Below are 24,506 nucleotides of genomic sequence, written 5' to 3' on the forward strand. Positions count from 1 at the left end.
TTCCTCTCTCTCTGTTAGCATCTTAGCATCATTCAACTAATTGTTTTGTATTTACAATGAAACTGTTTGGGTTGAGTCCCACTGCTCTCATCAGGATAGTTTCCTGTCCCAGCAGGCAGACGTTTTTGATAAATAAACCAAAACCAGCCATGTTTTGTTTTTTTTCTCCTCTGTAAAAGTGACTCATGATGATGCAAATGCAAATCCTCTTTTCTCTGCTAAACTGAAACTCAGCAGCTTGCATTTTATTTTTTTCTGAACCTGAGTGAGTCACTGAAAGCAGTAGCTCTCTACTGGAATATAAATACAATAAATTTAGCACACCGCTTGTTTTTCTGGGTTATTTGTTTTCATTTTTACCGGTATGTATATTTAATAAAATATGCATAAGCTTGTGTCACCACAGTGGCAAGTATTTTCTTCCCAGCCACTTCTGTGAACTATAGAAATGACATGTAAATGCTCATGATTATTGCCATTCTTCAGCCTTCATCTTATGTATGAATATATTAACTTTCCATACACCGTGCAGCTAATTTGCATGTGTCTGTGCGTGTGTGTTGGCTGTGACACTCATGCATCAATACGATACATACCAGCAGAAGGATCAGTCTAATGGATACAAGCCTGCTGGTCGGTTCAGGCACGCAACACGAGTTGCAGTTCTATAACCACACATACGCACACAAGTTGCATCAATCTCCTCAAACCTCATCTACACACCATCCCGTCTTCGTAGTCTATCCATGCTGCTTCATGTACATCTGTCCCCTGTCACCACCTGTTGACTGTGGTCAGGATGTGCAGGAAGTTCTCTCATCACTCCCCAATATATCCAAAAACGCATATCTGTAGGAAGTGATGAGGTTGGAAACTTGAAGTCAGGCACAAATACAATCAAGTTTACAGTAAGAAGAAACTGCTGTTAGCAGATGAATGATTGTAAAAGAACACATATTGTGTCAAAGAATTGGAATACTTTAATGTCAGCTGATGCAAAATTGAATTACCAACTTAAATTGATGGGCTTGTCGGAGCCTATCCAAGCAGGCGATGGGCGAAAGATGGGGAACTACCCAGATAAGATACAAGTTCATCGTGGCGTTAGAAAAGAGTTCAATTACAATGAATAGCAGTGAAAAGTCCACGGGAGCTGCTCTTTTTTTACTGAGCCATTTTGTTATAACAATGGTCAAAACTGATACTATCAGTGTGTCTGTCATGCCTCTAAAGGTAGACCAGTTTGCTCATCTGCATCAGTTGTGTGTCTCCAACCTCAGTTAGAACTGTTGTTACAGACACTGGCTCAGAGAGCGACAAGAAAGCCTGGAGAAAGCCAGTGGTCTTGTTGGTGGAATGACCTCATTATGGGCATTTCAAGATGTCCCTGAAGAAATCCATGTTTAATATGTCTTGGTTAAATATAAAAAATAAAAAAAACAGAAGTAAAGGAAATGGAACATTCTTCTTTTTCAGTAAAGAATGTCTTGACATAAAGCAAACATTGCTTATATTCCTTTTGCAATCAGTATAAAATATAACAAATCCCTATGAATGAAACATAACAGTAACATTTATATTTGTGGTCAATGCCCTGATGTTGACAGGCAGCTGTGAACGTCTCTGCTCACAGCTGTGAAAGTGACGCATTGCAGGCCGGACTGAATTTACCAGTGAAGAAACTGTGTTTCCATGTCTGCTTCTTGCTGCCAAAGGATTCACACATCCGGACAACATGGAAGAACAATATTTTCACTTTGGGAATGTAACACAAGAATGACAATTAATTACTTTGTTGTAAGGTTCTATTAATTCTGTCAAAATGTGGGCAGGTAAAAAAAAAGCGCTGTCTTCCGTTTTGTGCTTCAGGAATAATATTTATTTTTATATAGCCCAGATTCACAAACAATGTCTCAAAGGGCTTTACAATCTGCACATGGATGATATCCCTCTGACCTTTGTGCACTGCAAGCAGTGTGACCCTTGCATCGGATAAGGAACAACTCCCCCCAAAACCCTTTTAACAGGGGAAAAAATGGATGGGAGAAACCTCAGGAAGACCGCAGAGGAGGGACCCCTCTTCCAGGAGTGGACAGACGAAGCAATAGATACCGCATGTACAGATTAACAACACAATAATAATAACAGTAACAATAATAAATGTATGACAAAGGCACGCTGATCCATCTAGTAGAGCGAGTCATCACCAGCCGATGAAGCACACAGAGGTCACCGATTGCCGAGGATCCACCACTCTGAGGACAGACCAAACAGTGCCTAAGTCATTGAACTCAAAAAAGTTATAGTTTAAGGTTACTCTGGCAAAACCCCAAAACCACAGCAGAACCAAATGAGGCAGAACCAGCACTCCCCTAATGGATTGTGAAAACAGGACCACTGTACAGCTTGTGCTATCGCCAGCCACGGAAGCAGACAGAGGTAGCCGATTGCCGATGAAGAGGTAGCCGATTGCCGATGCTGGCTGCCTAAACATGGGAAGGTACATTTTCCACACAGTAGAGAGTCCCTCTTCCTGCCCCTTTGTGTCCATTGTGTCCTTTATAATCTGATCCACACACAACACCAACTTCACAACGCAATACCTTCACTCACCTTGTGGTCACTACTATTTACATATTGTGTACTGTATGAAAGGTCATTCTATTTATGCCACTGGTCTCGAGGATAAATTTCTTTTTGCATGTAACACGTAAATCACAATAAATGAGTCTTGAATCTTGAAATTCATCCCAGGGAGCAAATGTACTCTTACCAGAGCTTGGATATATTATCTAAGTTATCTTAAACTGCAGCAGAGCAGCATATTCAATTTAATATTATAATACTTTAATATTATCAATGTCAAGGTTTTTTTTCTGAACTAGGTGAGAGGGTTGTTGTTCCCTCATACCAAAATATTGTGTAGTACTATTATTACTATTTCAATGTCATGCAATAGGAAATCAGCTCTGTGGTGAAGCTGCCTTCATACTGATGTTCTCTGTCCTACTTTCTTTACCCTTCTTTCTGTGTGAACGTCATCCAGTGACTCCGGACATGTCACTTAGCCGGATGCTGCCTCCATGACTCTTCTGTGTCACCTTCAGTGGAAAAAAGAGAAAGTTATTCAGAGGAGAAGAGTTCTGGAAAAAGACACAAACAATAATGTCATATTATTTAGACTGAGGGTTTCTCATGGACTAAAACAGATGAAACAGCTCAAGGCAAACTTCATGCTAAAGTTGACATTGATTGGGGCAAGATGTTAGGTGAACGCTGTAAGAGAGGAAATCTAGCTCAGGAGTCGGCTCACTCCATATATGCACTGGTTTGAATGAAGCTCCAGGTCACCTGGAAGAAAGTCACTGACTAGATGGATGTGAAGAAGCCAGCTGGCATTGTTGTTAGGTACACACACATACACATGTCATTTCTTCTCATTTGTTTCACTCCATCTCACCTTCATCTGTCATTCCCATCCTATTCACTAAAGTTTATCCACTTTGACTTTATGGGACTGCAGTCCTGCACTCCCCCCCCCCCTCCCCCACACACACACACAGAGCATGCTGGAGGTGGCTTTCTCTAAGGTCGATCAATATTTAAAGCTTGCTCAGTACTCTCACTCACGGGGGTACATGGGCCACTCGCAGCTCGGGGGAGGTGGTGATGGAGAGACAGATCAGGAGGGACAGGTTAGAGCTGTGGACTGATGTGTCAGAAAGAGCGGATAGGATGGGAGCATAAATGATTATGGGGTGGATGGAGAGGTGGAGGCATTGACAGGGGTGAATGGATATGAGAAAATTATAGTGTGTACTATAATAGAAGGAACCGAGGGGAAAATGGATGTAACATGGGGAATGTGGAAGTAGGAAGGAGCACCAGAATGAATGTGTGAGATATTGGATAAGGAGGAATGGGTCAGGAATGGCTGGGGGAAAAAAATTCTGTTTTATTTTTAGATAGATGGCCATTGATTTGTCCAAATCATTAATATAACCGTATTAGTTATGAATCCTAAAAGTTACACAGAAAGTGAAAGAAGTAAATTATTTCATGGGAACAACAGTCAGTATGTTTGTGAGTCTGATAATCCACATGCTGAAGGAAAACATTACGCCGGTAATTAGCTGTTGAAAAGAAGTCAAGACAGACGGTTGAGAGTACAGAAGAGAAAAAAAACCGCAAGAAAAGAAATGAATGGATAAATGACTTGAGAGGAGGTACACAAGATACACTTGCAAACCCTGGCTTAGTGCTCATTACAGAGCAGCTTCTGCCATCTCGTCCTTCTTGTCAGTCCTATTGTCTCAGTGTTAAAGAGCTCTACTGACCGACTGTTCCTCCAACTACAGCTGCTGCCACGCCGGGTGTCATTAGGGGGTTGCATCCATGTCACACTACATACTGTTGATGATGGTCCTTACATTGACATTATTGCTATAATATGAGGGCATTGCATGGCTTAATGGCCATTAAATGAGTTATATTAAGTGAGTTATAGTCCATTAACAAATAAGAGCCTTAAATGGGTGAGATATTAAACTTAATCTCTCAATAATATGAACACATGGAAGATTTGGGAATGCTAACAAAGACTTCGGCACTCTTTTCATATAAATCACAGCCTTAAAATGGACAAAGCGTGCTAAAAGAAGTGACAACATGTCAAAATATTTAAAACTATTAGATGAGCCTTACAGTATTGCTACTAAGCTGGACTAAGACAAACTGCATCCTCCAAAAAGATATAGGTTGGGTGGGTCTCCCACAACTGAAGGAGTACTTCTATGCTGCCCAGTTAACATACATTGCATGTCGGTGTAATCCAGAATACACAACAAAACGTACAAAAATGTTCAGATAAATGTAAATACAATCAAAGATTTTACTCTGAAACTATGGTTTAGAATAATAGGAAAAATACACAGTCAAGAAATAAATAAATATGTTAATATGGGTGGCATTTGATAGTAATTTCTTACCAGCTGTATATGATAAAGAATTAAAAGGTGGGTGAAAAAAAGGAGTTACAGCATGGTGTACCTCGGAGTTAATGGGGAGCTAGACAGTTCCTTGAACATTAGAGAAACATATAATTTGGATAAACAGGAATTGTATGGATACCTGCAGGCAAGGGATTGTGATGGGAGGGAGATTAAACGTGATCACTCCATGGAAATGTTATCCAGATTATAATCAGCTCGTGTAGAGGAGCAAAAATTTGAATTATCTCATCAATATATCAAAAACTGATAGCACATAAACATACAACTGATTATGTAAAAGAACGATGGGAATCAGAGTTTATCACAAACATTTCAGATGAAGAATGGGAAAACATGTAGAAGATGCATGTTTTATTACACAAATCACTGTCCTGTATTTTGGAAATGCCCCGAAATCCTGACGTTCTGGGTTGAGGTTCACAATAAAAGATTTTTGATTTTGACATCAGTTATATGACACCATATATTTTTAATCTGAAATCAGATGATAGGAATATACAAACAAGTGATGTATACCTTCTTAAAATACTGTTGGTATCATGCAAGACAGCAATCACCAATCAATAGGGTAGAGTGGAACCACCTACACCTGAGGAGTGGACGGGGATCTTGGAGGTCTTTGTAACAGAGAGGTTGACATATCATTTAAGATATACAACAAGTGGTGGAAATGGACATTCAAAAACCAAGCTGGTGACAAGGATTAAAGGACAGGGATTAGAGAGACTATAAGCGGATAAGGGAATAGACAATGGAACAGAAACTCCTAAATAGAGATCTGTTTAAGTTGTTAATTTTGTTTATTGTATTGTATAATGTTCATGTAAAAATGGAAATACATTAAAAAAAAAACTATAATGGAAAAAAAGACCACTTGTATCTTCTTGACAGTCTTAATATCTCCAACAGCAGATCTATTTTGTATTGTGATAAGACTCTTTTTTTCTTGCATTGACTCTCTTTACAGCATACGTGTAATGTGCAATGATAGCCTACACACAAAAAAAGGATGTTAGAGATAACTTATAGGGGACAAGAAGTGGAGCATGAAGTAGAGCAGAAAAGTAGCACTCAAAGCTAAATTAAAATATGTCTCTTGTAGTATTCCCTCCAGAGTCGGCTGCAGTTTCACTGTGACAATGACCAGTGAGATATTTGACTCCGATAGACACGACTGTGGACTTGACATACATGATGAGGAAAAACTGAGAGTCTCATATTTCTAAGAACACTGTTCAGAGGAATTATGTTTTGCTTATGTATAACATCTGTAGTTTTATGTGGGGTTTTTTATTTTAGAAAGTGTTATGAATGAATTTCTGCTTTTAAACTATCAACATATTTTGTAAAAAGAGAACATGATAAAATAGCCACTAGGTATAAAACACTGAAGTCCTAGATAACACTCTATCCTCAACTGTAATCACAATCAGGCACTTAGTGACCGTCCTCGAGCTTCTTTCCAGAACTCTTTGAAAGGTAGATGTTGCTAGGCGTCAACACCGATGCTTGTGTAGTGTTTCATCAGAGGCTTCACCTGGCCATGACCTCTATCCTGGCTCTCAGTGAGTGGCTACCTTTAAGCACTTACTGATAGGTGAGGTGAGAGAAACAGTGGGTAAATCCTCCACATGTGAAGTGGATAATGGCCATTGTTGGCGCATTGTCTGAGTCTGAAAGGACAGATGAATGGAGGGATGAGTAACGAGGCCGACGAGCAGCAGAGAAGTGATGGATGTGGTTTGGATTGGATGCCTCAGACAGAAGAAAGTGTGTCATAGGAAAGCTGAGAAATGAGAACGGATGCTTGATACAGAGGTGCGACTGTTTTTATTAGAACATGATTTAATCGAGGGAGACAAGAGAGAGAAAGAGAGAGGATGTCATGGTTGATTCTCTGAAAATAGACTTCACATTGATGAAATGGTCCTTGTTTGTTTGTTTCTTTGTTTGTTTGCTTGCTTTTGGTTTGCAAAGCCGCCTGGTAAGTCAGATCAAAGTGGGATGTTGAACAAAAGACACTGAAGACAGGAGAAAATCAGCCTAATAAAATGAGGTTGCGCAGGAGTCATGAGGAAGCAATTAGATTATGGAAAACAAAGACATCGGCGGGGTGACAGACGGAGAATAGGGATGATGAATGGGTGATGATGAGATGAGAGGCTGACGAGTGGCAGAGAAGCTGTGTGGCCTGTAGTGAAGCAGTGAGATGAACCTCACAATGGCGGCTTCAGACAGCAGAACGTGTGTCACAGAGGAGCTAAGCTAATGCACCAGGCCAGTTGTGCCTCAATGAACCCCTGCTGTAGCCATGCCTCCCGGTTAGCACTTGCTATTTGAGCAAGCCATGCCCGGAGAAGCTGTAACAGCATGATCCACAATGAAAGGCTCTGATCGCACACGGGTAAAGAACGCCTGTGGTCAAACTGTGCTGTGAGGATCTATTCTCATCATTGATTGCTGCTCACTCACTAGAAACTCTTCTTCTCCTTCTATGACCCTAAAATAAGAGATTGGCAAGCAAAGTAAATGCAGAGAAAACAACCAGGACTCACGCATTCAAAAGAATTTGATTGCATGATTATGTTTTATATTCTGTATACTCCCCTTGTCTTAAGGGTGAGAAATAACTGACCTTAACTAAACCCTTAATGATAATTAAAGCAAAGTGAATTTTAAACCCCGAATCTATTTAGTATTGTCAGTGAGCACAAATGCGAATTTGTTGTGTGTGTGTGTTTGCATGTGTGTGTGTGTGTTTGCTCGCGCGCGTGTGTGTGTGTGTGTGTGTGTATGTGTGTGTGTGTGTGTGTGTGTGTGTGTGTGTGTGTGTGTGTGTGTGTGTGTGTGTGCATGTGTGTGTGTCTGTGTCTGTGTACGTGTGTTTGCAGTTTTCATAGCATCTGACTCTATGTCTGTGATTAACAGCTGGGTCCAAAAAGACCCAAGGAACATCAATGTACCCTGATGGTGTAAAAGCATTCGTGGAAAAATGGATGAAGGCAGTGATTGATTTTTTTCCCTAAAGTCGCAGTCTCTTCAGGAAAAGTCATCAAACATGCAGTTGAAAAAACACAAGGGTCAAAGATACCCTTGGAACAAAGACACTATGTTGAATCATATATCATCAAGAGAACAGATTTTCCATGCAGACTGGTCTTACTGATACCATGATTAATAATTTCCCTCTCATCTAAACTATTTCAAAAGAATAATTACTACTGACTATTTTGTATTAAATACAGTTTTATCATTTTCCATCCACTAATTACATTGATGTCATCTTGCACCATGATGGTCACAATGAAGCAATGTATGCATTTCAAAAGTCAGTACTGACTACGAAATTCTCTGATTCCGTCTTTGAATCAATCAGGGATTGTGCAGTGGAGTGTATTTCAGCTACTGCTGACAAAAAATTTATTTTCTATTTTAAAACTTTTTGATGTTCATAATGTTCTTGTTTATGCTATACGTAAAATTGCACTGGCTTCATTACGGCTCCAGTCCAATTGATGCCTTTATATACGCACACAGGCTGCCAATTACACTTCATGGCACCACATTTTTAGTTTGATTTCAAAGGGTCCTCTTTTAAATGGAGGGAGTAGTATTGATTTGATCCCAAACACAGATCCTCACAGACATACAGACACAATATGATGAATAAACTCATTTACTCATGTGAATATATTGCATATCTCATTACAGAAAAACCATGTTATTATTATATGTCAGGGAATTTGATTTTCCATTTGTTTTTTTTAGCTGAATCACACAAAAAATTATTATAGTAATGGAATTTTGGTTACCAAAGAGATATGTGACAAAAATTGAACAATTGGACTTTGGAGAGGAGTTGTTGTTGTTGTTTTTTCTTTAATATTGTGAGAGCCCTGAGGGCAGTCATTGTGATGAGGCACTTTGACTTTTTGGAATTTGTTTCAGTAGTTCAGCTAATTAAATGGAGCTGTTGGGCCTTGGCAGAGTCTAGGCCCAACAGTCTAGTGGATGCCCTTCAAGTTTTATTACACATTCAACATTTTTTTAATGAATATATCTAATACAGGCAGGAGACAGAGACACTCGGGATGCAGTTCAGACATTTAATATCAAAGTCCAGCAAAATGTCAAGAGTCAAGATTTTATTGCAGTCCAAAATTCCAAGAAGACTAAAGATAGGAAATGGTTGAAAGAAATGGTTGGAAATGAAGACCTTTAGGCTCCTACAAAGCATGTATGGAATTGCATTATTAATGCAGCTCTGGACATCTGTGTCACCAGACTGTGCAGGTTGTAGTGTCTTTTCCCCTTTCAAATTTTATTCCCCACCCTTTTCTTTCAGCTTCACTTGATATTGGTAGCACTGATCGTATTGTTGTCAGCAGCGTGTTACTGCATGACACCAAGTACAACAGAATATTCTTCACATTTCACGTTAAATTGTCAGCAAGCTTTCACGGCTGGCAGCCCGATTCCTCAGTGATGCACAAGAAACCAGTTTGCATCAATTATTCAGACTGCGATGATTTCACGACAAATTTAACTGAAATTTATTTTGATTGTTTATGGATGTATTTTTACTTTGGTAATGAAGCACTAAATAGACCCACGTTTAGGTATGATACAAATAGTTATCTGTCCATGACAATTACTCCCCTAAACATTTAATTTTGGTCTAAAAAGCTCCTTTAGCATCATCATTGTTTTCCATTGCTATATTCTGGATAATATTTTGGTTTTGAATCCATTTCCGGTTTTAGCATTTGGCTGTGAACGAGAACGATCGCCAAATGTACTCTCTTGTGAAAAGATTAGCAAACAGCTGTTAAATAACAGATTTTGAACTGTAACAGTTCCATCTCAACAATCACACACAGACACACACACATGAATTGTATTTTTTTTTTTCTGTCTAACCAGGATGCAACTGATGGAGCCTGTAATGCTTAATGGCAGACTGCGAGACATCATAAAATTAGCATCTGCTATGTGTTGCCGACACAACGTTCGCCCCTGTAATGGTCCAAGAAAAAAGACAATTTTGCACAGATCCTAATTCTGTTACTGAATTTATGTTGTACTCAAAACAATGAAAATCATCTCCTAGTACAAAAAAACATTTAAAGAAGACTCCACAAAGCTAAGAGGGATACCTCTTTTTACTGTACTCTGAAAAGCTCTGCTTTTGTGCCATTCATAATTATCCAAGTGTCATGTTATCTAAATGGAGAGATGTATCTGCTGATTCATTTTATGGTTTCCTGGAGTTTTACTGCGTTCAGAAGCATTTCTTCATCTAATCTATGTTTTATAATTAAAATGCTTTATCTTCTCAGAAGATGGGCCCCTATTTTCTATCTCTGAAGCTGATTGACTTTCAAAATAAACGAAAAAGACAATATGCAAGTTTGGAGAAAATGAAACACAGTGCAAAAAAGAAACAGAGCGCAATCATATTCACAAACTTGCTGACCACCCCAGATCTACCATTACCGCTCTAGAGAAATTTAACATCAACGTATTCTGACTTCTGACACATTTTTGAGTTGTACTGCCTGTGTTGTACTGCCTTTTGTAAGACCTGTTGTACTGCCTGTTTTGTACTACATGTGCATATATGGTACATTTGACAATAAAGCTGACTTTGACTTTGACTTGACTTTGATTTTTAAACGTGTGAAATGGCATGTGCATTACATAATGAAGCTAATAAGCTCTTTTGTTGTAGGATTTCTTCTTCTTTGGGCTTACTCTTCTCTGAACTCCACAAGAAACTCTTCAGGCCTTCTAATAAGGTACAGTACATTAAGCCCTCTTGTTTTCTATGACCTACTTAAGTATGATATTCTTCTTTTAATGCCCCGAGGGATGTCTTTTACCCGTTTGATAACTGGACTACGGAGCCAATGATAACGAGACAGTTGCCTGCTTGATGTTGTTGCTGGTTACTTGAAACCGACAGGAGAATTAGCTCATCGGCTACAGAAAGACAGTACGCCTTGACCTTGTCTAGATTGAACTATTATGGGTCCTGAAGGCATTTTGACAGAGTGTGGCTGTCAAGCAGAAAAATAGTATGAAGCTGTGGGAGGAAGAACTTGTCTCTGACCTCACACAGCAATCTTAGGTCACAATACTGTATATCTGAAAAATATATGAATAGAGTATCATTAAAAATTTAAACAGCTTGTGCGTCACACAAGTACAGCATACCAGAGTTGTTGTTTTGTCGTGTTGCAAGTGCGAGTACTGTTGTGTTTGCTATGTAGACACATGCAAAATCTTGCCTGTGGAGCAGCGAGCACTGTGGGATAGCCGCAATGCTCAGCAGGAACAGCACCATGAGTGTCCTCTGTGGGCTTCCCTGAGGAACAACACTGGAGCCTTGATTTCACTCTGAGCACAAATCTCTGCTAATTTCCATCCGTGCAAACTGCAGCTTGCGTTGCAGAGCACAGAAGCATTGCAAAGGATGACTTGTGCTTTAAAGATCCAAGCAAACAATGCTTCAGTGCATCACAGAGACAGTGATGGCTTCTGCACTTTAATGAAAAATATCATGTCTAAGGTATAAGGAGAGAGTTAAAATCTATCGCGGTTGTTACATTTCCAGCAACATAATAATAATACTTTTATACGGAAAGAAAAAAAATCTATATCTTTATTGCGACTGCTAGTGATCTGTGTCTCACTCCACTGGGCTGCTTTATGCTTGTCAAACACAAAAACCCATTCATCGGGGTGTACCGGAAACATCAATGTCTGAAAGTTTAAAAGCCTAACCTTTTTGCAGTCAGTGAAACAAAAAGCAAGATCAAACGCTGACGTCTGCACATATTGATCAGATCAATACTACCTAAAATAAAGCTACACTGATGGCAGAAATCATACATGGACCAGTGTGTGACAGCAAAGCCCCTTAAAGAAAAGAAAATCACTTTTTTCATCTTGATGGGATATTGCGTGCGCTTTAGAACATAGCCGGGTGCTGCCAACGCCTCTTCCTCTCCTTGTTCTTCCTCACGACACTCGTCTCCCCACACAAGGAAAAACAACTTATGCATCTGCCTGGTAATTCAGATCATTTGAACTCACTGGTTAATATTGCACTGCATATGCATGACACATTTCATCTGAATTTCAAATGAATGTTGTCATGAGAGCATTAAAAGCAATTTTGCAGTTTCTGTCCGTCTTAAATAACATCCATGCATTTATGTAGCAAATTATTGCTCATGCTAAATCTCTCTGTGTGTAAGGCACTATGTTTTGTGTGATTAGATATTTGTATATTTAAACCAAGGTGAATTTGCCATCAGTCTGCTCTGCACAGCTGTCTTCTCTTTTCTAAATCAACATGAAATCTTCACATTGCATTTCCTACTGGCTACCAGATTGCTTTATACTACATTCGGTTCATTTCTTTGCAGCTAGAAAGGACAATCACATTCGAACATAACATGTTCATTTTATATTGTCTTATTTTCTATTATGAAGGGAGAATGTTCTAATTCTAATCATCGGCATACAACATATACAACTGATGAGCTGATCTGCAAATCATCCACATGAGTTATTTGTCACTTCTGGAGATATTAGAAAAGTTATTGTCATAACTTGATGATTAAATCATGAATGTGGAAAAAAAAATCATTCAACATCTCATTATTGAGCCAAATATCATTTTGTATAGTAAGTAATAGAGATTAATTCATTTATGGATTATTAAAGTCCCACTTTTCCTCCCTCTTATTCTGAAATCATGGTGACACTCAGATTTCATTGTCATTGGAACATCGGGTTCAATTAATCTGCATTCAGTTACTGGACTGACTTTAATGAAGTTGCAGTGCAGCTCTTCATGCAAGGCACTTTTATAAAACTTCTGTCCATTACCTTAAAACTGCTATGGCCATTAAAAAACGCTGACACCATGAGAAATGTATATTAGATGTGAAATGTAGTGGTTTATGTTCTGTAATAATTGCCGGGCTACATCCTGGAATACTGAATCATTAGATTGCAAAAGGCCATTTTACGGCTTTTTTCCAGGTTTATTTGAGGGACTCCCACCAGGGTGGGTAAACAAAGTCTTTGACTTCACACTGTGTTGTTAGGATCCAGTCACTCAGATGTAACATTGATACTCTTGGTGCTGGTAAAAATCGCTGACCTTCATGTTTGAATGATGCTTATACTGTTGCTGGAGCTCAGCTTATTTCCTGACTAAACTACCTGCGAATACGCTGACATCATACAAAGTACCTGCTGCATCAGAACAACAATGCAGTGTTATGTTACTATATTAACATATTTCACTTTTTAGGCTTATTCATTTCATTCTGTTTACATGTCAGTGTCTTTCTGTCGTGTGTGTGTGTGTGTGTGTATGTGTGTTGGCATTGCATTAACATAGTTTAATCCTCTGGATGGCTTATTGGATCCAAATCCTTCTCAGCTTTTAAAGCTCTTGCCTTTCTCTTTCATTACTCTCTCTCTCTCTCTCTCTCTCTCTCTCTCTCTCTCTCTCTCTCTCTCTCTCTCTGTCTCTCTGTCTCTCTCTCTCTCTCGCTCTCTCTCTCTCTCTCTCTCTCTCTCATTTTCAATTTTTTTCAAGAAATGGGGTGCAAATTGATTTCATATGCCATGCTAAGAAACATTCCACAAATATTTGAAGCAAAAACTGTGTTGACCACAATAACACCTCCTTTTACAACATTAAAGAATGAGATTTTGTTTGTTTTCCCAGATATGTCTTGTTATTTATTAAGTCCCATTACAATGAACACTTATTAGCATAATTTACTGCTAACATGAGCTATAAGTGCAGTAAAAATGTACCAAATCACTTTTCAATGATTCAACTCGCTGTCAAAGTTATGGGCTACCGGTATGTTTTAATTTGTATTGATTATTAAAGAGTACTCTATATAGTATGTCTGTTTATTTGTGAAATGTCTGAAGAAACACAAACATTTAATAAAAGCCTCCACCTAGGGCAAAAAACAACTTTCTATCTGATTGCATCATGTCTGACCAGGAATGGATTTATCTTTGAGAGGAAGTAGTGCTCCAATGTCTACTCCTCAAAAGTTCCTCCATACCTTTGTCAATGCAAGGATTGGAATAAATATTTGACAACCGACAGTGTGAAGGACTTTTAATTGCTCAGCTAATAGAGAAACATAAATTGTCTTCTGCTCCTGTTTCTGTGTTTCTATCTTCTTTAATAAGTGTCCTATGTGGTTTAAAGCGTCTCAGAGATGTAATTAATGTCAAAGGAAAATGTATCTATTATTATCACGTAGACTTAATTTTAGCTTCCTTACAATCAGTTACTGTAGGTCGTCAACACACAGAATCAAATGATGTAACCTGTTAATGTGACAGAGACTGATTCAATTTCTCCTTCCAGGTAATATTTAAATAGAAAATGTGCTCAACTTTAAATCACCAAATTGCATTAATTACAAATAAATTCCTATTAAAAAAATGTAATGAGCTATGTGTTGACTTATCAGGGCAAAAAATATGTTTTAATGCCTGTGTGAAAACCAGGTGCATTGGCAAAGCGTGTTAATCGTACGAACACACTGATATTGTGACTGCCTAATTTTGCATGGCATTAATCTCAAAGGTTGATGAAGCTCTCCAAGGGGTCATTTTTTTCCACAGTGAAATGTATTTATAGTCTCAGGTTTGCCTGCTACAGCTGGTGACTTTTATGGATATTCCCACAAAATAGCTGGTCTCTGTTATTTTTAGCAAAGATGAGCATGGATGTTACGTTTCATCAAGCATTAAAACTGCCCTCTCATGCCTTGCGAATTTATCTGCACAATGACCTCAGCATTGTGTTGAAAACAGAATGGGTGATTTCCATTCTAACAGAGGTTGTGTGTAACTACAGCACTTGTATGTGTGTTGCTGCTCATCTTGATACCTGACTTACTCCCACCATGCATAATTCAACAAGCACCTGAGTTTTCCTCATATGTAACACCAGCAAGTTGCTGAAGACAGCAATGCAGCTTAACATTTGAGTGTTGGTGACAGCAGAAGTCATTTTCACTTACTGCGTCATGAGTCTCACTTCGCAAGGTGTTACTCGTGCAAACACCTCTTCTGTTCTCATTCCATCCTTCTTTGCTTTACTTGCCCCTATTCTTCCTTCTTTTCACATCCACAGACTCCCTTTCCCTTCCAATCTGTGAGGCCATCTGGCCCTCTGTCCTCAGCCTTGTGTCTGTCTGCAGTATCTTTGCTCTTGGAATCTATTTGACAAGATTAATAGAGCGAAACACACACAGATATAAGCTGCTCATTTTGACAGGGGTCGCTGGGAGGAGAAGAGTTCAATGTTGGTCGTGAGCAGATGGCTTTTTGTCCATATATATATATATATATATATATATATATATATATATATATATATATATATATATATATATATATATATATATATATTGTGTGTGTGTGTGTGTGTGTGTGTGTGTGTGTGTGTGTGTGTGTGTGTGTGTGTGTGTGTGTGTGTGTGTGTGTGTGTGTGTGTGTGTGTGTGTGTGTGTGTGTGTGTTATAGTCATCCTGTTTATGACTATTACTTCCAGGGCATGAATCAGACTACCGTCCTTATTCACTTAAACTTGCAAAATAGTACAGAATGAGTCATTATTTTGAGTCATTCTGTGAAAATGTAAATTTTTTCATACTATATTTGCAATTACAGAAGTGTTATAGAAAATGAAAATAACACAGTGTTAGTTAAACCCAATGTTTTGTAACCCTAATTAAACCACACACTCACTGATGCCACTGTATTTACGTGCATAGCCCTCCAGATACAATCTGTTCTTTAACATTCCTTCACACAACTCAACCTCTTCTCAATCTCCACTTGCCTTTTTCATTTCCAACAGCACCATTCTACTTGTCATGCTAATTAACAAAGCTGGCCTCAATTAAGAAAGGAATTGAACCATACAGAGATGGACACACAGTTCCTTTCTTGTCCTCTTGTGGAGATCTACGAAGAACTATTGGGGAGATTTTTTTTTTTTTAGTCATGACATTTTTAGCAATGGTCTGAAGGTTTGTTTGGTGAAGTCCTGTGCAGACGAACCACTTTGCTGTCAGTGAAAGAACAAATAAAGTCCTAAAAAGACAAAGGGAAATTCAGCCAACTGCATAACAATGAGCCCTTATTGTTATATAATTGGCCGAATTGTGTTTCAGATTGATGATTAATACTCTTCTTTCACGCTGTGGAAAATTAGGGTTGCTATCTTTAACATAACTAATCATTCTTTATACTCAATTCTTCTCCACTTAACAAATCATCAAAACCATTCACTAGACCTGTGTTATTTTAAGCATGTGAGTAAATTACATATTCCTCCTTCGATGTGCAGTATATTTCAAATTTATACACATGAGCAGCATGAGTGTATTGAAGCTGGTAGAAGACAGGTATAAAGAAAAGGCCATTTAGGTCTTTTCTTGGTATTTCCAGAAAGTTAATTTGTTATTTCCAGGGAGTTTCAGTTGCCTACACTGACATTTACGACAAGGACACTGATGACAAGCAAGATGTGCATGGATAATATCATATTCAGTGACAGATATCAGCCTATTAACATCATGTTTTTAATGTCGTACTGATGAATTAATGAAACTTCAGTTTGGTCTCAACAATGTCAAAGCTTTAGAACCATTTCCTGAAAATCAGCATGTGGTTCACCCCCTCATCCCTTTCAGCAAGACACATTTTTACACGCTTCTCTTCTTTTTAATGAAGAGACAGGAACTTCGGAGGTGATTTTTTTTCTTTATTAGTGTCAGCGACTGGGAGGTGGAGAATAAAGTATGCTATATTAATCTTTTTAAGAATAGAATATGAAGGTGGGGGACTTAACAGTGGTTAGCGCCATGGCTGGTTCCAGATGTTAGTACAGTAGTTGTAGAACTCATTATCACTTCCTGGATAAAGTGACATTAAAAGTCAGATGGGGAGGCAGCAGCATGAAAATAAGGGAAGGTTGTGCAAATATGTTCATATAGTAACTGCTTTTAATAAGAAGATCATTATTCCATCAACTGTTCTTGCTAAAACTGAAATTAGAAATAGGATGTCAAGGAAGTCATGAAAGCAATGATTAGAGATGATTTTTGGGGGGTTTGAAATTTGCTTTAGAATTGGAGCAGGACGTTAATATCCTCACCATGTATTTTGTATTCCAGCTTTTGTCACACAATGCATGGCTACGACAGTATTTTAATCTCTTTCTTCCTCTGGAGAAGAACACAGTTCATGGTCTGTGAATATGACTAACTGCACAAAGCAATCTTTTTAAGATGCCATGGACAATTAATCCTCATGAGGGAATAAAGAGTTTAGATTAAGCCCTTGCTGCTTCTTTGCAATGCTAATTTTTGCTTCACCAAAACAACACTTCTGCAAGGTTTTTATTTTTTGACATGAAGGAGGAGATGGTTTGCACCATAAATTTATCAAACTGTGCACTATTGCATTACTTTGCACCGTATTTAATTACAATACTTCTGAATAATCACAGGTAATTAGAAAACTCATTTTGTCAAGAGATTCAAAGTATATTTCTGTGTCGACCTCAAGGCCGTGGTGTTGTTGTTTGCAATAAGGCTAACGTGCTAAAATGGCAAATAGACCCTGGGGGGCTGGGAGGACATGAGATTAAGGCCACGTCAAGTGGCCGCAGCTCAAGCTTTGACGTCATCAACACATCACCGCAGGACGTGCCCGTGCCAGCCAGTGTTCAAAGCTTTATGAACACTCCAGTCCAGACCATCATGTTAAGTGCTCCTCTCTTTGTTTCTCTGTCACACAGATACACACACATCAAACTAAGGTCACCGGGTCAGTTTACATTTTGACAGTCGAAATCCCACCTCTGTTTCTCTTCATACTTTGGGGAATTTCTCTCATCATCCCAGCCTATAGGTTAATTTTCTTTTCTGTTATTCTCCCATCAGTTTACTCTATTTTTAATTTTTTTGGTTGTAGCCTTATTTTCTGACCTTTCATTGAGCTACAGAGGCTACGGAGGCATTAACATGCTGCACTTGAGCCTTTCCGGAACGGTGACGTGTTGCCGTGTGTCTGGCTTACGATGTTAAACCACCTGCTGTCTGCTCCAAATATGGGATAGATAGTTGAATGAACAGGGATGGTAATGACATGGTAAATGATGAGGGATGCTTGAATGTCACAATTTTATTTGTTTGTTGTCTTTCTTTATTTTATATTCTATTTTTGATCTGTAGTTGACCTTGGCCACCAGTGGTCTGGAGTAAAGCACTGGAGGAGCACATCTGGTGTTAGGGCATATTTTTTGTAAGCTGAGCATCCCATCTGGATGAGAAAAAAAAACAGAACTGGAGCCTCGAGCGGCAAGTTGGTGAGGGCTGTCACAAACATCCACGAAGATGCTTACATCTGTTTCTCTTTCTCACACAGGACAGAAAATAACATTAATAGTGGGACAGCAGACCATTGAGGTAACAGCTGCTGCGCATATCATAAAATCTTGTTCTTTTAACAACCTGTGAAATCTGCAGTGTAGCAAGCGCTCACACAGTTATACAGATCTGTTGTTGGATGCTTCATATTGGCCTCAGGCAGGTGTCAACCCTGAGGAGAAGAGCTGCAAAAATAGCATTCACACAAATGCATGCATACTTGCACTCAAATTCATGCATAAAATGTTTTCAACGTCTAAGATAAGCAGCTAAAAAGGCTAAATGGTATCAAGAATAACACCCTGATCTTAAATGTAGTCCTACTTAGAACAAACGATCTTATGCTGCAATATAAGCGTTTCCTTTACTTTTGACTTCATAATGGATGAGGCAAAAAAAAAAAAGTCAGCATGAATATACACCTATACATTCAACTTTTAGCAGTAGTAGAATGGCATCTCGGTCTGTTCTAACAGCTTTTTATCACCATCATTTCCTCAAATTGTTCTCTTTAAGACGTTTTGTTGGAATTTTGTTTGTCGTTTCTGCTGAAAATTGGAGCAGATGTCCAATTAGTGACCATTTTGATCTGATTTACATGACAAAGCAAAAGACTAGGCAAGAATAACACAAACTGCATGCAAAAACACATTTATTGTAAAAAACCTTATGAGGTTAGTATGGGTAGAACACTTGAAGTTTAACAATCCAATTACATACTAATTGCATCCACATTAATCAGATAATCATACATACGTTTTAATATTTTTGAATGGTCATTTTCAGAAATATATCACATTCATACACTATTTTAACCTGACATTAGCCATCTTCGATTTACCACCTCTCTCTTTTGTGTCTGCATCTGACAACACTTTGTTTTGAAGGATGGTCTTGAGCTAGATGACCACTACCCCTTCATCCCTTAATAAAACAGGACACAGTAACCAACACAGGAACACAAAACACAGAGGTGACAACTGGGATTGAGCCTGTCTGCGCTGATCTTCAACAATGTTAATAAGGAGGTGAGCCAGATATTTCAGATTCAGAGCTAATATCTTTCTACTGTTGAAGTTGTTTAGGGACAGGGATCCGTCACTGGCATTGTGTTAATTGTTTTTTGCTGTTAATCATTGGAATTAATGCAGCAAAACCTATTAATGAACATGGACCTTATTAGCATCCTGGCAGCCAATCCCACCAGAAACACACTGTGTACTTGGCACAGGAAGTAGTGCAATAGCGTTTTGTGTCACCGCCATGTGTTGGATGTTCGAGGAGGAACAGCAGCCGGAGAAATATGACTCAGACTTCACCAAAGTCATCACATCAAGGAAGAACAGGGGAGCTTTCAAACTGTTTTCTCATTCTTCCTCAATGATTAAAATAGATATAAATGTAAAAATAGCTCTATGAGATTACCTAATAGTTCTTGAGATGTTGTATTTTGCTGTTAGCTTCCAACCACTTTGGATATATCATTCTTGATGTGTCATCTTTCTGATTTCAACACTATAAAGATTAGTAATTTTATTTGTCTTTTTTTCATTATCCTGCCAATTATATCCTGCTGTGAAAAAGCACTTTGGTCCAGTTCATGACGCCACTGATTAAAAAAAAAAAGCTGAAGTCAAATCAAGCTGACAGGTCAACTGCAACCAATGTGCTTTGACATAGGAAGACACTTCCAAGAAAGGGAGAATGTTCACTGTGTTAGTTCTCAGGGTGTCTGCTCCTGAATCTTTTTCAATGAGTAAGAGCTGCTTTGGGCTTTTTAAATAATAGTTTAGTGATTTTAAAATCCATGGGAAAGAGGGAATATAGGCAGTGGAGTAATTAATAGGAACTTGAGCAGTGGGGAAGACAGAGGAACAAAAATACAACTTCATGATATGGTAGTGATGTTCAATAATCTACACACTAATGGATGTTTTCATCCTTCTGAGTCAAAAGCATCCACATATTAAACAATAACCAAAGCAGTCAGACACTGCAACACCCTGCAACTTAGGTCAGGGTACCCTGAAAGTAGTATCTCACAAGTGCATAGCTTTGACCTCTCAGTGTAGGTCAAAGCTATGCACTAGCTTTGACCATAGATCAAAGATACTGAATGGGTAGATCAAAGCTAGTGCTTTGATTTATGGTCGTACTCACACTGGCCTTCTCACACTGGACTCATCGTTTTACCTTATCCGGTTATTCAGAGAATCAGAGAGAATCAGAGAATCAGAGTCTTAATTTGTCATGCTGACACACGTTTTCACATTTGACAGTACGAAATATATCTCTGAAGTTCCCAGTAAGCCCGGTCGATAAATAAGATGAATAAGATAAGTTAAGAAAAACAAGAAAAAAAGTTTAAAATGTAAGATAAATAAGACAAGAGAACACAGAAAAGTTAAAAATATAAGATATATGAAGTGTAAAGTGTCTGAACAGCAAAAATGTATTTACAATGCAGCAGCTTAAGTGCGTAGGTGCTCTGTCTATTGCACTTGTGTGTCTGTGGCGACATACGGGGCGTCGTGAGGGTGACTACAGAGCACCACAGGAGTTCAGCTGTCTAACAGCCTCTGGGAAGAAACTGTTTCTCAGCCTGGTGGTCCAGCTCCGGAGACTATGTAGTCTCCTGCCTGAGGGGAGGGGTTGGAACAGACTGTGTGCTGGGTGGGTGGGGTCTGCCGTGATGTGGGTGGCCCTCCTTCTGCACCTACTCGTGTAGATTTCTGTGGTGGTAGGTAGGCCACCCCCTACAGTCCTCTGTGCAGCCTTCACAACCCTCTGCAGAGCTTTCCTGTCTGCTGCAGAGCAGCTGCCGTGCCACACAGTGATGCTGGTGTTGAGGATGCTCTCCACCGCTCCCCTGTAGAAGGCCTTCAGGACAGCACTCCCCAGTCCAGCACGCCTCAGCTTCCTGAGAAAGTGCAGCTGCTGGGGGGCCTTCCTGAGCAGGTAGGAGGTGTTACAGCTCCAGGTGAGGTCCTCAGTGAGATGAACTCCCAAGTACCTGTAGCTGGAGACCACTTGCACAGCTGCTCCTCCGATGTGCGGGGGGGGGGGTGTCTTTTCCTCCTGAAGTTCACCAGCATCTCCTTGGTATTCCCCACATTGATGCAGAGGTTGTTGTGTCTGCACCACTGCACCAGGTGCTCCACCTCCTCTCTGTATCTGGACTCATCGTTGTTGTGGATGCGTCCCACCACTACTGTGTCGTCTGCGAACTTTAATATATGACAGCTCGGGTGTTTCCCTGAGCAGTCATATGTCAGTAGGGTGAACAGGAGGGGGCTGAGCACGCAGCCCTGTGGGGATCCGGTGCTGAGGGTGATGGGGGAGGAGACTGTCTTGTTAATCCTGACAGTCTGTGATCTGTCTGTCAGGAAATCCAGGACCCAGTTCCCTGTGGTGGCAGACAGTTCCAGCTCTGACGGTTTCTGCACCAGGGTCTGGGGGATGATGGTGTTGAATGCAGAGGTGAAATCCAGGAAGAGCAGGCGGATGTATGAGCCCCTTTGCTCCAGATAGGTGAGGGAAGTGTGGACCACAGAGGAGATGTCGTCATCGGTGAAGTGGTTCCTCCTGTAGGCATATTGGTGGGGGTCCACTGTTATGTCTATGGAGTCCATGATGTGTGCCATGACCAGCTTCTCAAAGCACTTCATGACTATCAGGGTGAGGGGCACCGGCCGATCGTCATTCAGGTCTTTCACCGAGTGGCCTTTGGGGACTGGGACGATGGTGGCGGACTTCAGTCATGCTGGGTACCGTTGCTAGCTGCAGTGAGCTGTTGAAGATGTCTGTTAAGACCTCTGCCAGCTGGTGGGAACAGTCCTTCAGCACTCTCCCTGGGATGCCGTCGGGGCCTGCAGCCTTGCGAGGGTTAATCCTTTGCAGGGTCCTCCTCACATTCTCTGTGGTCACACTGAGGAGTGTGTTGTCGGGATGTGGTGTTAGTTTGATGATGGGGGGGGTGTTGGGGTCCTCAAAGCGGGCATAAGACTTATTGAGTGTACTAAAGTTGAAATTTGACCTTGACCCAGTTTTCTCAAGGTTAAGGATATCATCTCATTTTCATCCCCTTTGCTGCCCAAGTTATCTGCTTTTTGTTTCATCTTTCTATCTTCAACGGTTGCGAAGATATTTGGTGGACATACGAAGTCGGACGGACAAACGGTTGAACACACGAATACTGACAATTACATTACATCACCGCTTTGAAGCGGGATGTAATCAAAAACATATTTACCTACACATCAAACACCACCTACAGATTTTGCAGCTCATTGTGTTGGTTAATCAGATTGATTGTCTCTGTTCATCTTTAAATTTAAGTCCCACTCTTCTGCGGGGCATGTGTATGATTCAAAACTTAAGCTTGAAAACAACTAGAACTATCTGTGCTAAATAGGCGTCTGTGTAGGTTCTCAGTTAGCCAGGTCATGGTTATCCAAAGCTGCTTAAGTCAATCCACTGGATGTTAAGAAAGTTCTTGAAGACGTTTCGTCTCTCATCCAAGACACTTCTTCAGTTCTGAAGGTGGCTGATCATGTCCCAGTTTATAAACTGGGACATGAACATCCAGTGGATTGACTTAAACAGCTTTGCCAAAAAGGCGTTTAAAAGTACAATATTAATACATTGTTCAACATTTGTATTTAAAATATACATAAAGAGCACATGGAAGAGCTACTTCAGAAACAAATGAAGATAGAGATCTTTTTTTTAGCTCCTACAATATGTTTATCCACAGTTGTTTGAATTTTGCAAACTGAGCTATACCAAGTGCAATACTGTTTGACTACAAAATATTAAAGTCTTATATAAGCTGATTAGGTTCTCATTGCACCACCAAGATTCATAGCAGCATATATTATGTGCAGTACATATATAATATTTAAGTCAAGCATTATATAAGATTTCCCCAAAGCTATAGCTACACTTCTGCAGAAATGGACTGAGCGGTGAAAGTACGTAGTAAGAAAAAGAAAAAGAAGAAGAGGTGAAAGCACTGTAAATAACATTCCTCTCCCATCTTTCATTCAACTTTAAAGATGCATGAATGAACCAACTGTGCTTACATGTCCAGTAAGGGTTTGGTCAAGCCAATGGAGGGGGAGCTTCCATCCTCCTTGTAAAGCAAGGACATAAGCTTCCCAATTGGCTTGGGATTTGTTTGAGTGAGACAGGCTTGTGTAATAAAGTAGTTAAGCTCCCCGGGCATCTTTAAAGAGCTTTCAGCAGTCACACGGGGGGGAACGCTGAGGAGAGAGAACGATGAGGAGAAGATGGAGGGGAACAGCCAGAGAATTAGAGAGAATGGAGAGACCTTTTTTGGCTTGGAGTGGATCAGACAAAAAGTGGAGGAAGGACATATGTGAGGTATGCAATATTACAAGAACACATAGCATGAATGGTACACAGAAAAACGGAAGAAAGTCAGAAATCTTACACACCAACAAACACAGCATGAAGTCTGAGATGACTAAGATGTGTTTCTGTAGATCTGCCAATGCCTAGGCGCCGCTGAAGCCTCTGGCAGTGACACAATAATGTTCCCTCTCTTCAGTAGAATCTCCCAACGCCTCTTTGATTTACATTAAAGAGGACTAATAGAGTCTCTGTTGACATATTCAACTCTACTTAGCATTTTAAATGTGATGCGTTAAGTCTTGGTGGGCGGTAAGAAAGACAGCAATCCCATCAGTCTGAAGTGCTGTCTGTTTGTTGCAGACGTTCACTTCATGATGCATCATTCTGACATGAAGCCTGGACCGTAAGCAAAGGCTACTGGACTGCTACACTCTTCGTAAGAATGTTCAGCTCAAAATGGCCAGTTACTTTAGAGCAGTGCTGCATATTGTTCTCCTCTGCTGAAATAGAAATATTCTATCTCATCCATTGAATCAGCTAAATAATCCATAAATTTGGTGAGAAGAGCTTATGTAGCGGCTGTTGGTGAGTGGCCTATTCATATCTTGCAGATGAGTTA

The 24,506-nt window shown here is 39.7% G+C and overlaps 1 protein-coding gene across 5 annotated transcripts in view; it reads left to right on the plus strand.

The window, feature by feature from the left end:
* The window catches only part of dlgap4b (discs, large (Drosophila) homolog-associated protein 4b), a 97,416-nt gene that overhangs the window by 17,676 nt on the left and 55,234 nt on the right, over positions 1–24,506 (plus strand). For all 5 annotated transcript variants that reach the window (XM_068315639.1, XM_068315641.1, XM_068315640.1 and 2 more), the window contains exon 2: positions 10,744–10,810. The gene's annotated coding sequence lies outside the window, so the exon portion shown is untranslated. The remainder of the gene's footprint in view (positions 1–10,743; positions 10,811–24,506) is intronic.

This window comes from Antennarius striatus, chromosome 5 (assembly GCF_040054535.1).
Source record: "Antennarius striatus isolate MH-2024 chromosome 5, ASM4005453v1, whole genome shotgun sequence".
In the NCBI taxonomy this organism is placed as follows: domain Eukaryota; kingdom Metazoa; phylum Chordata; class Actinopteri; order Lophiiformes; family Antennariidae; genus Antennarius; species Antennarius striatus.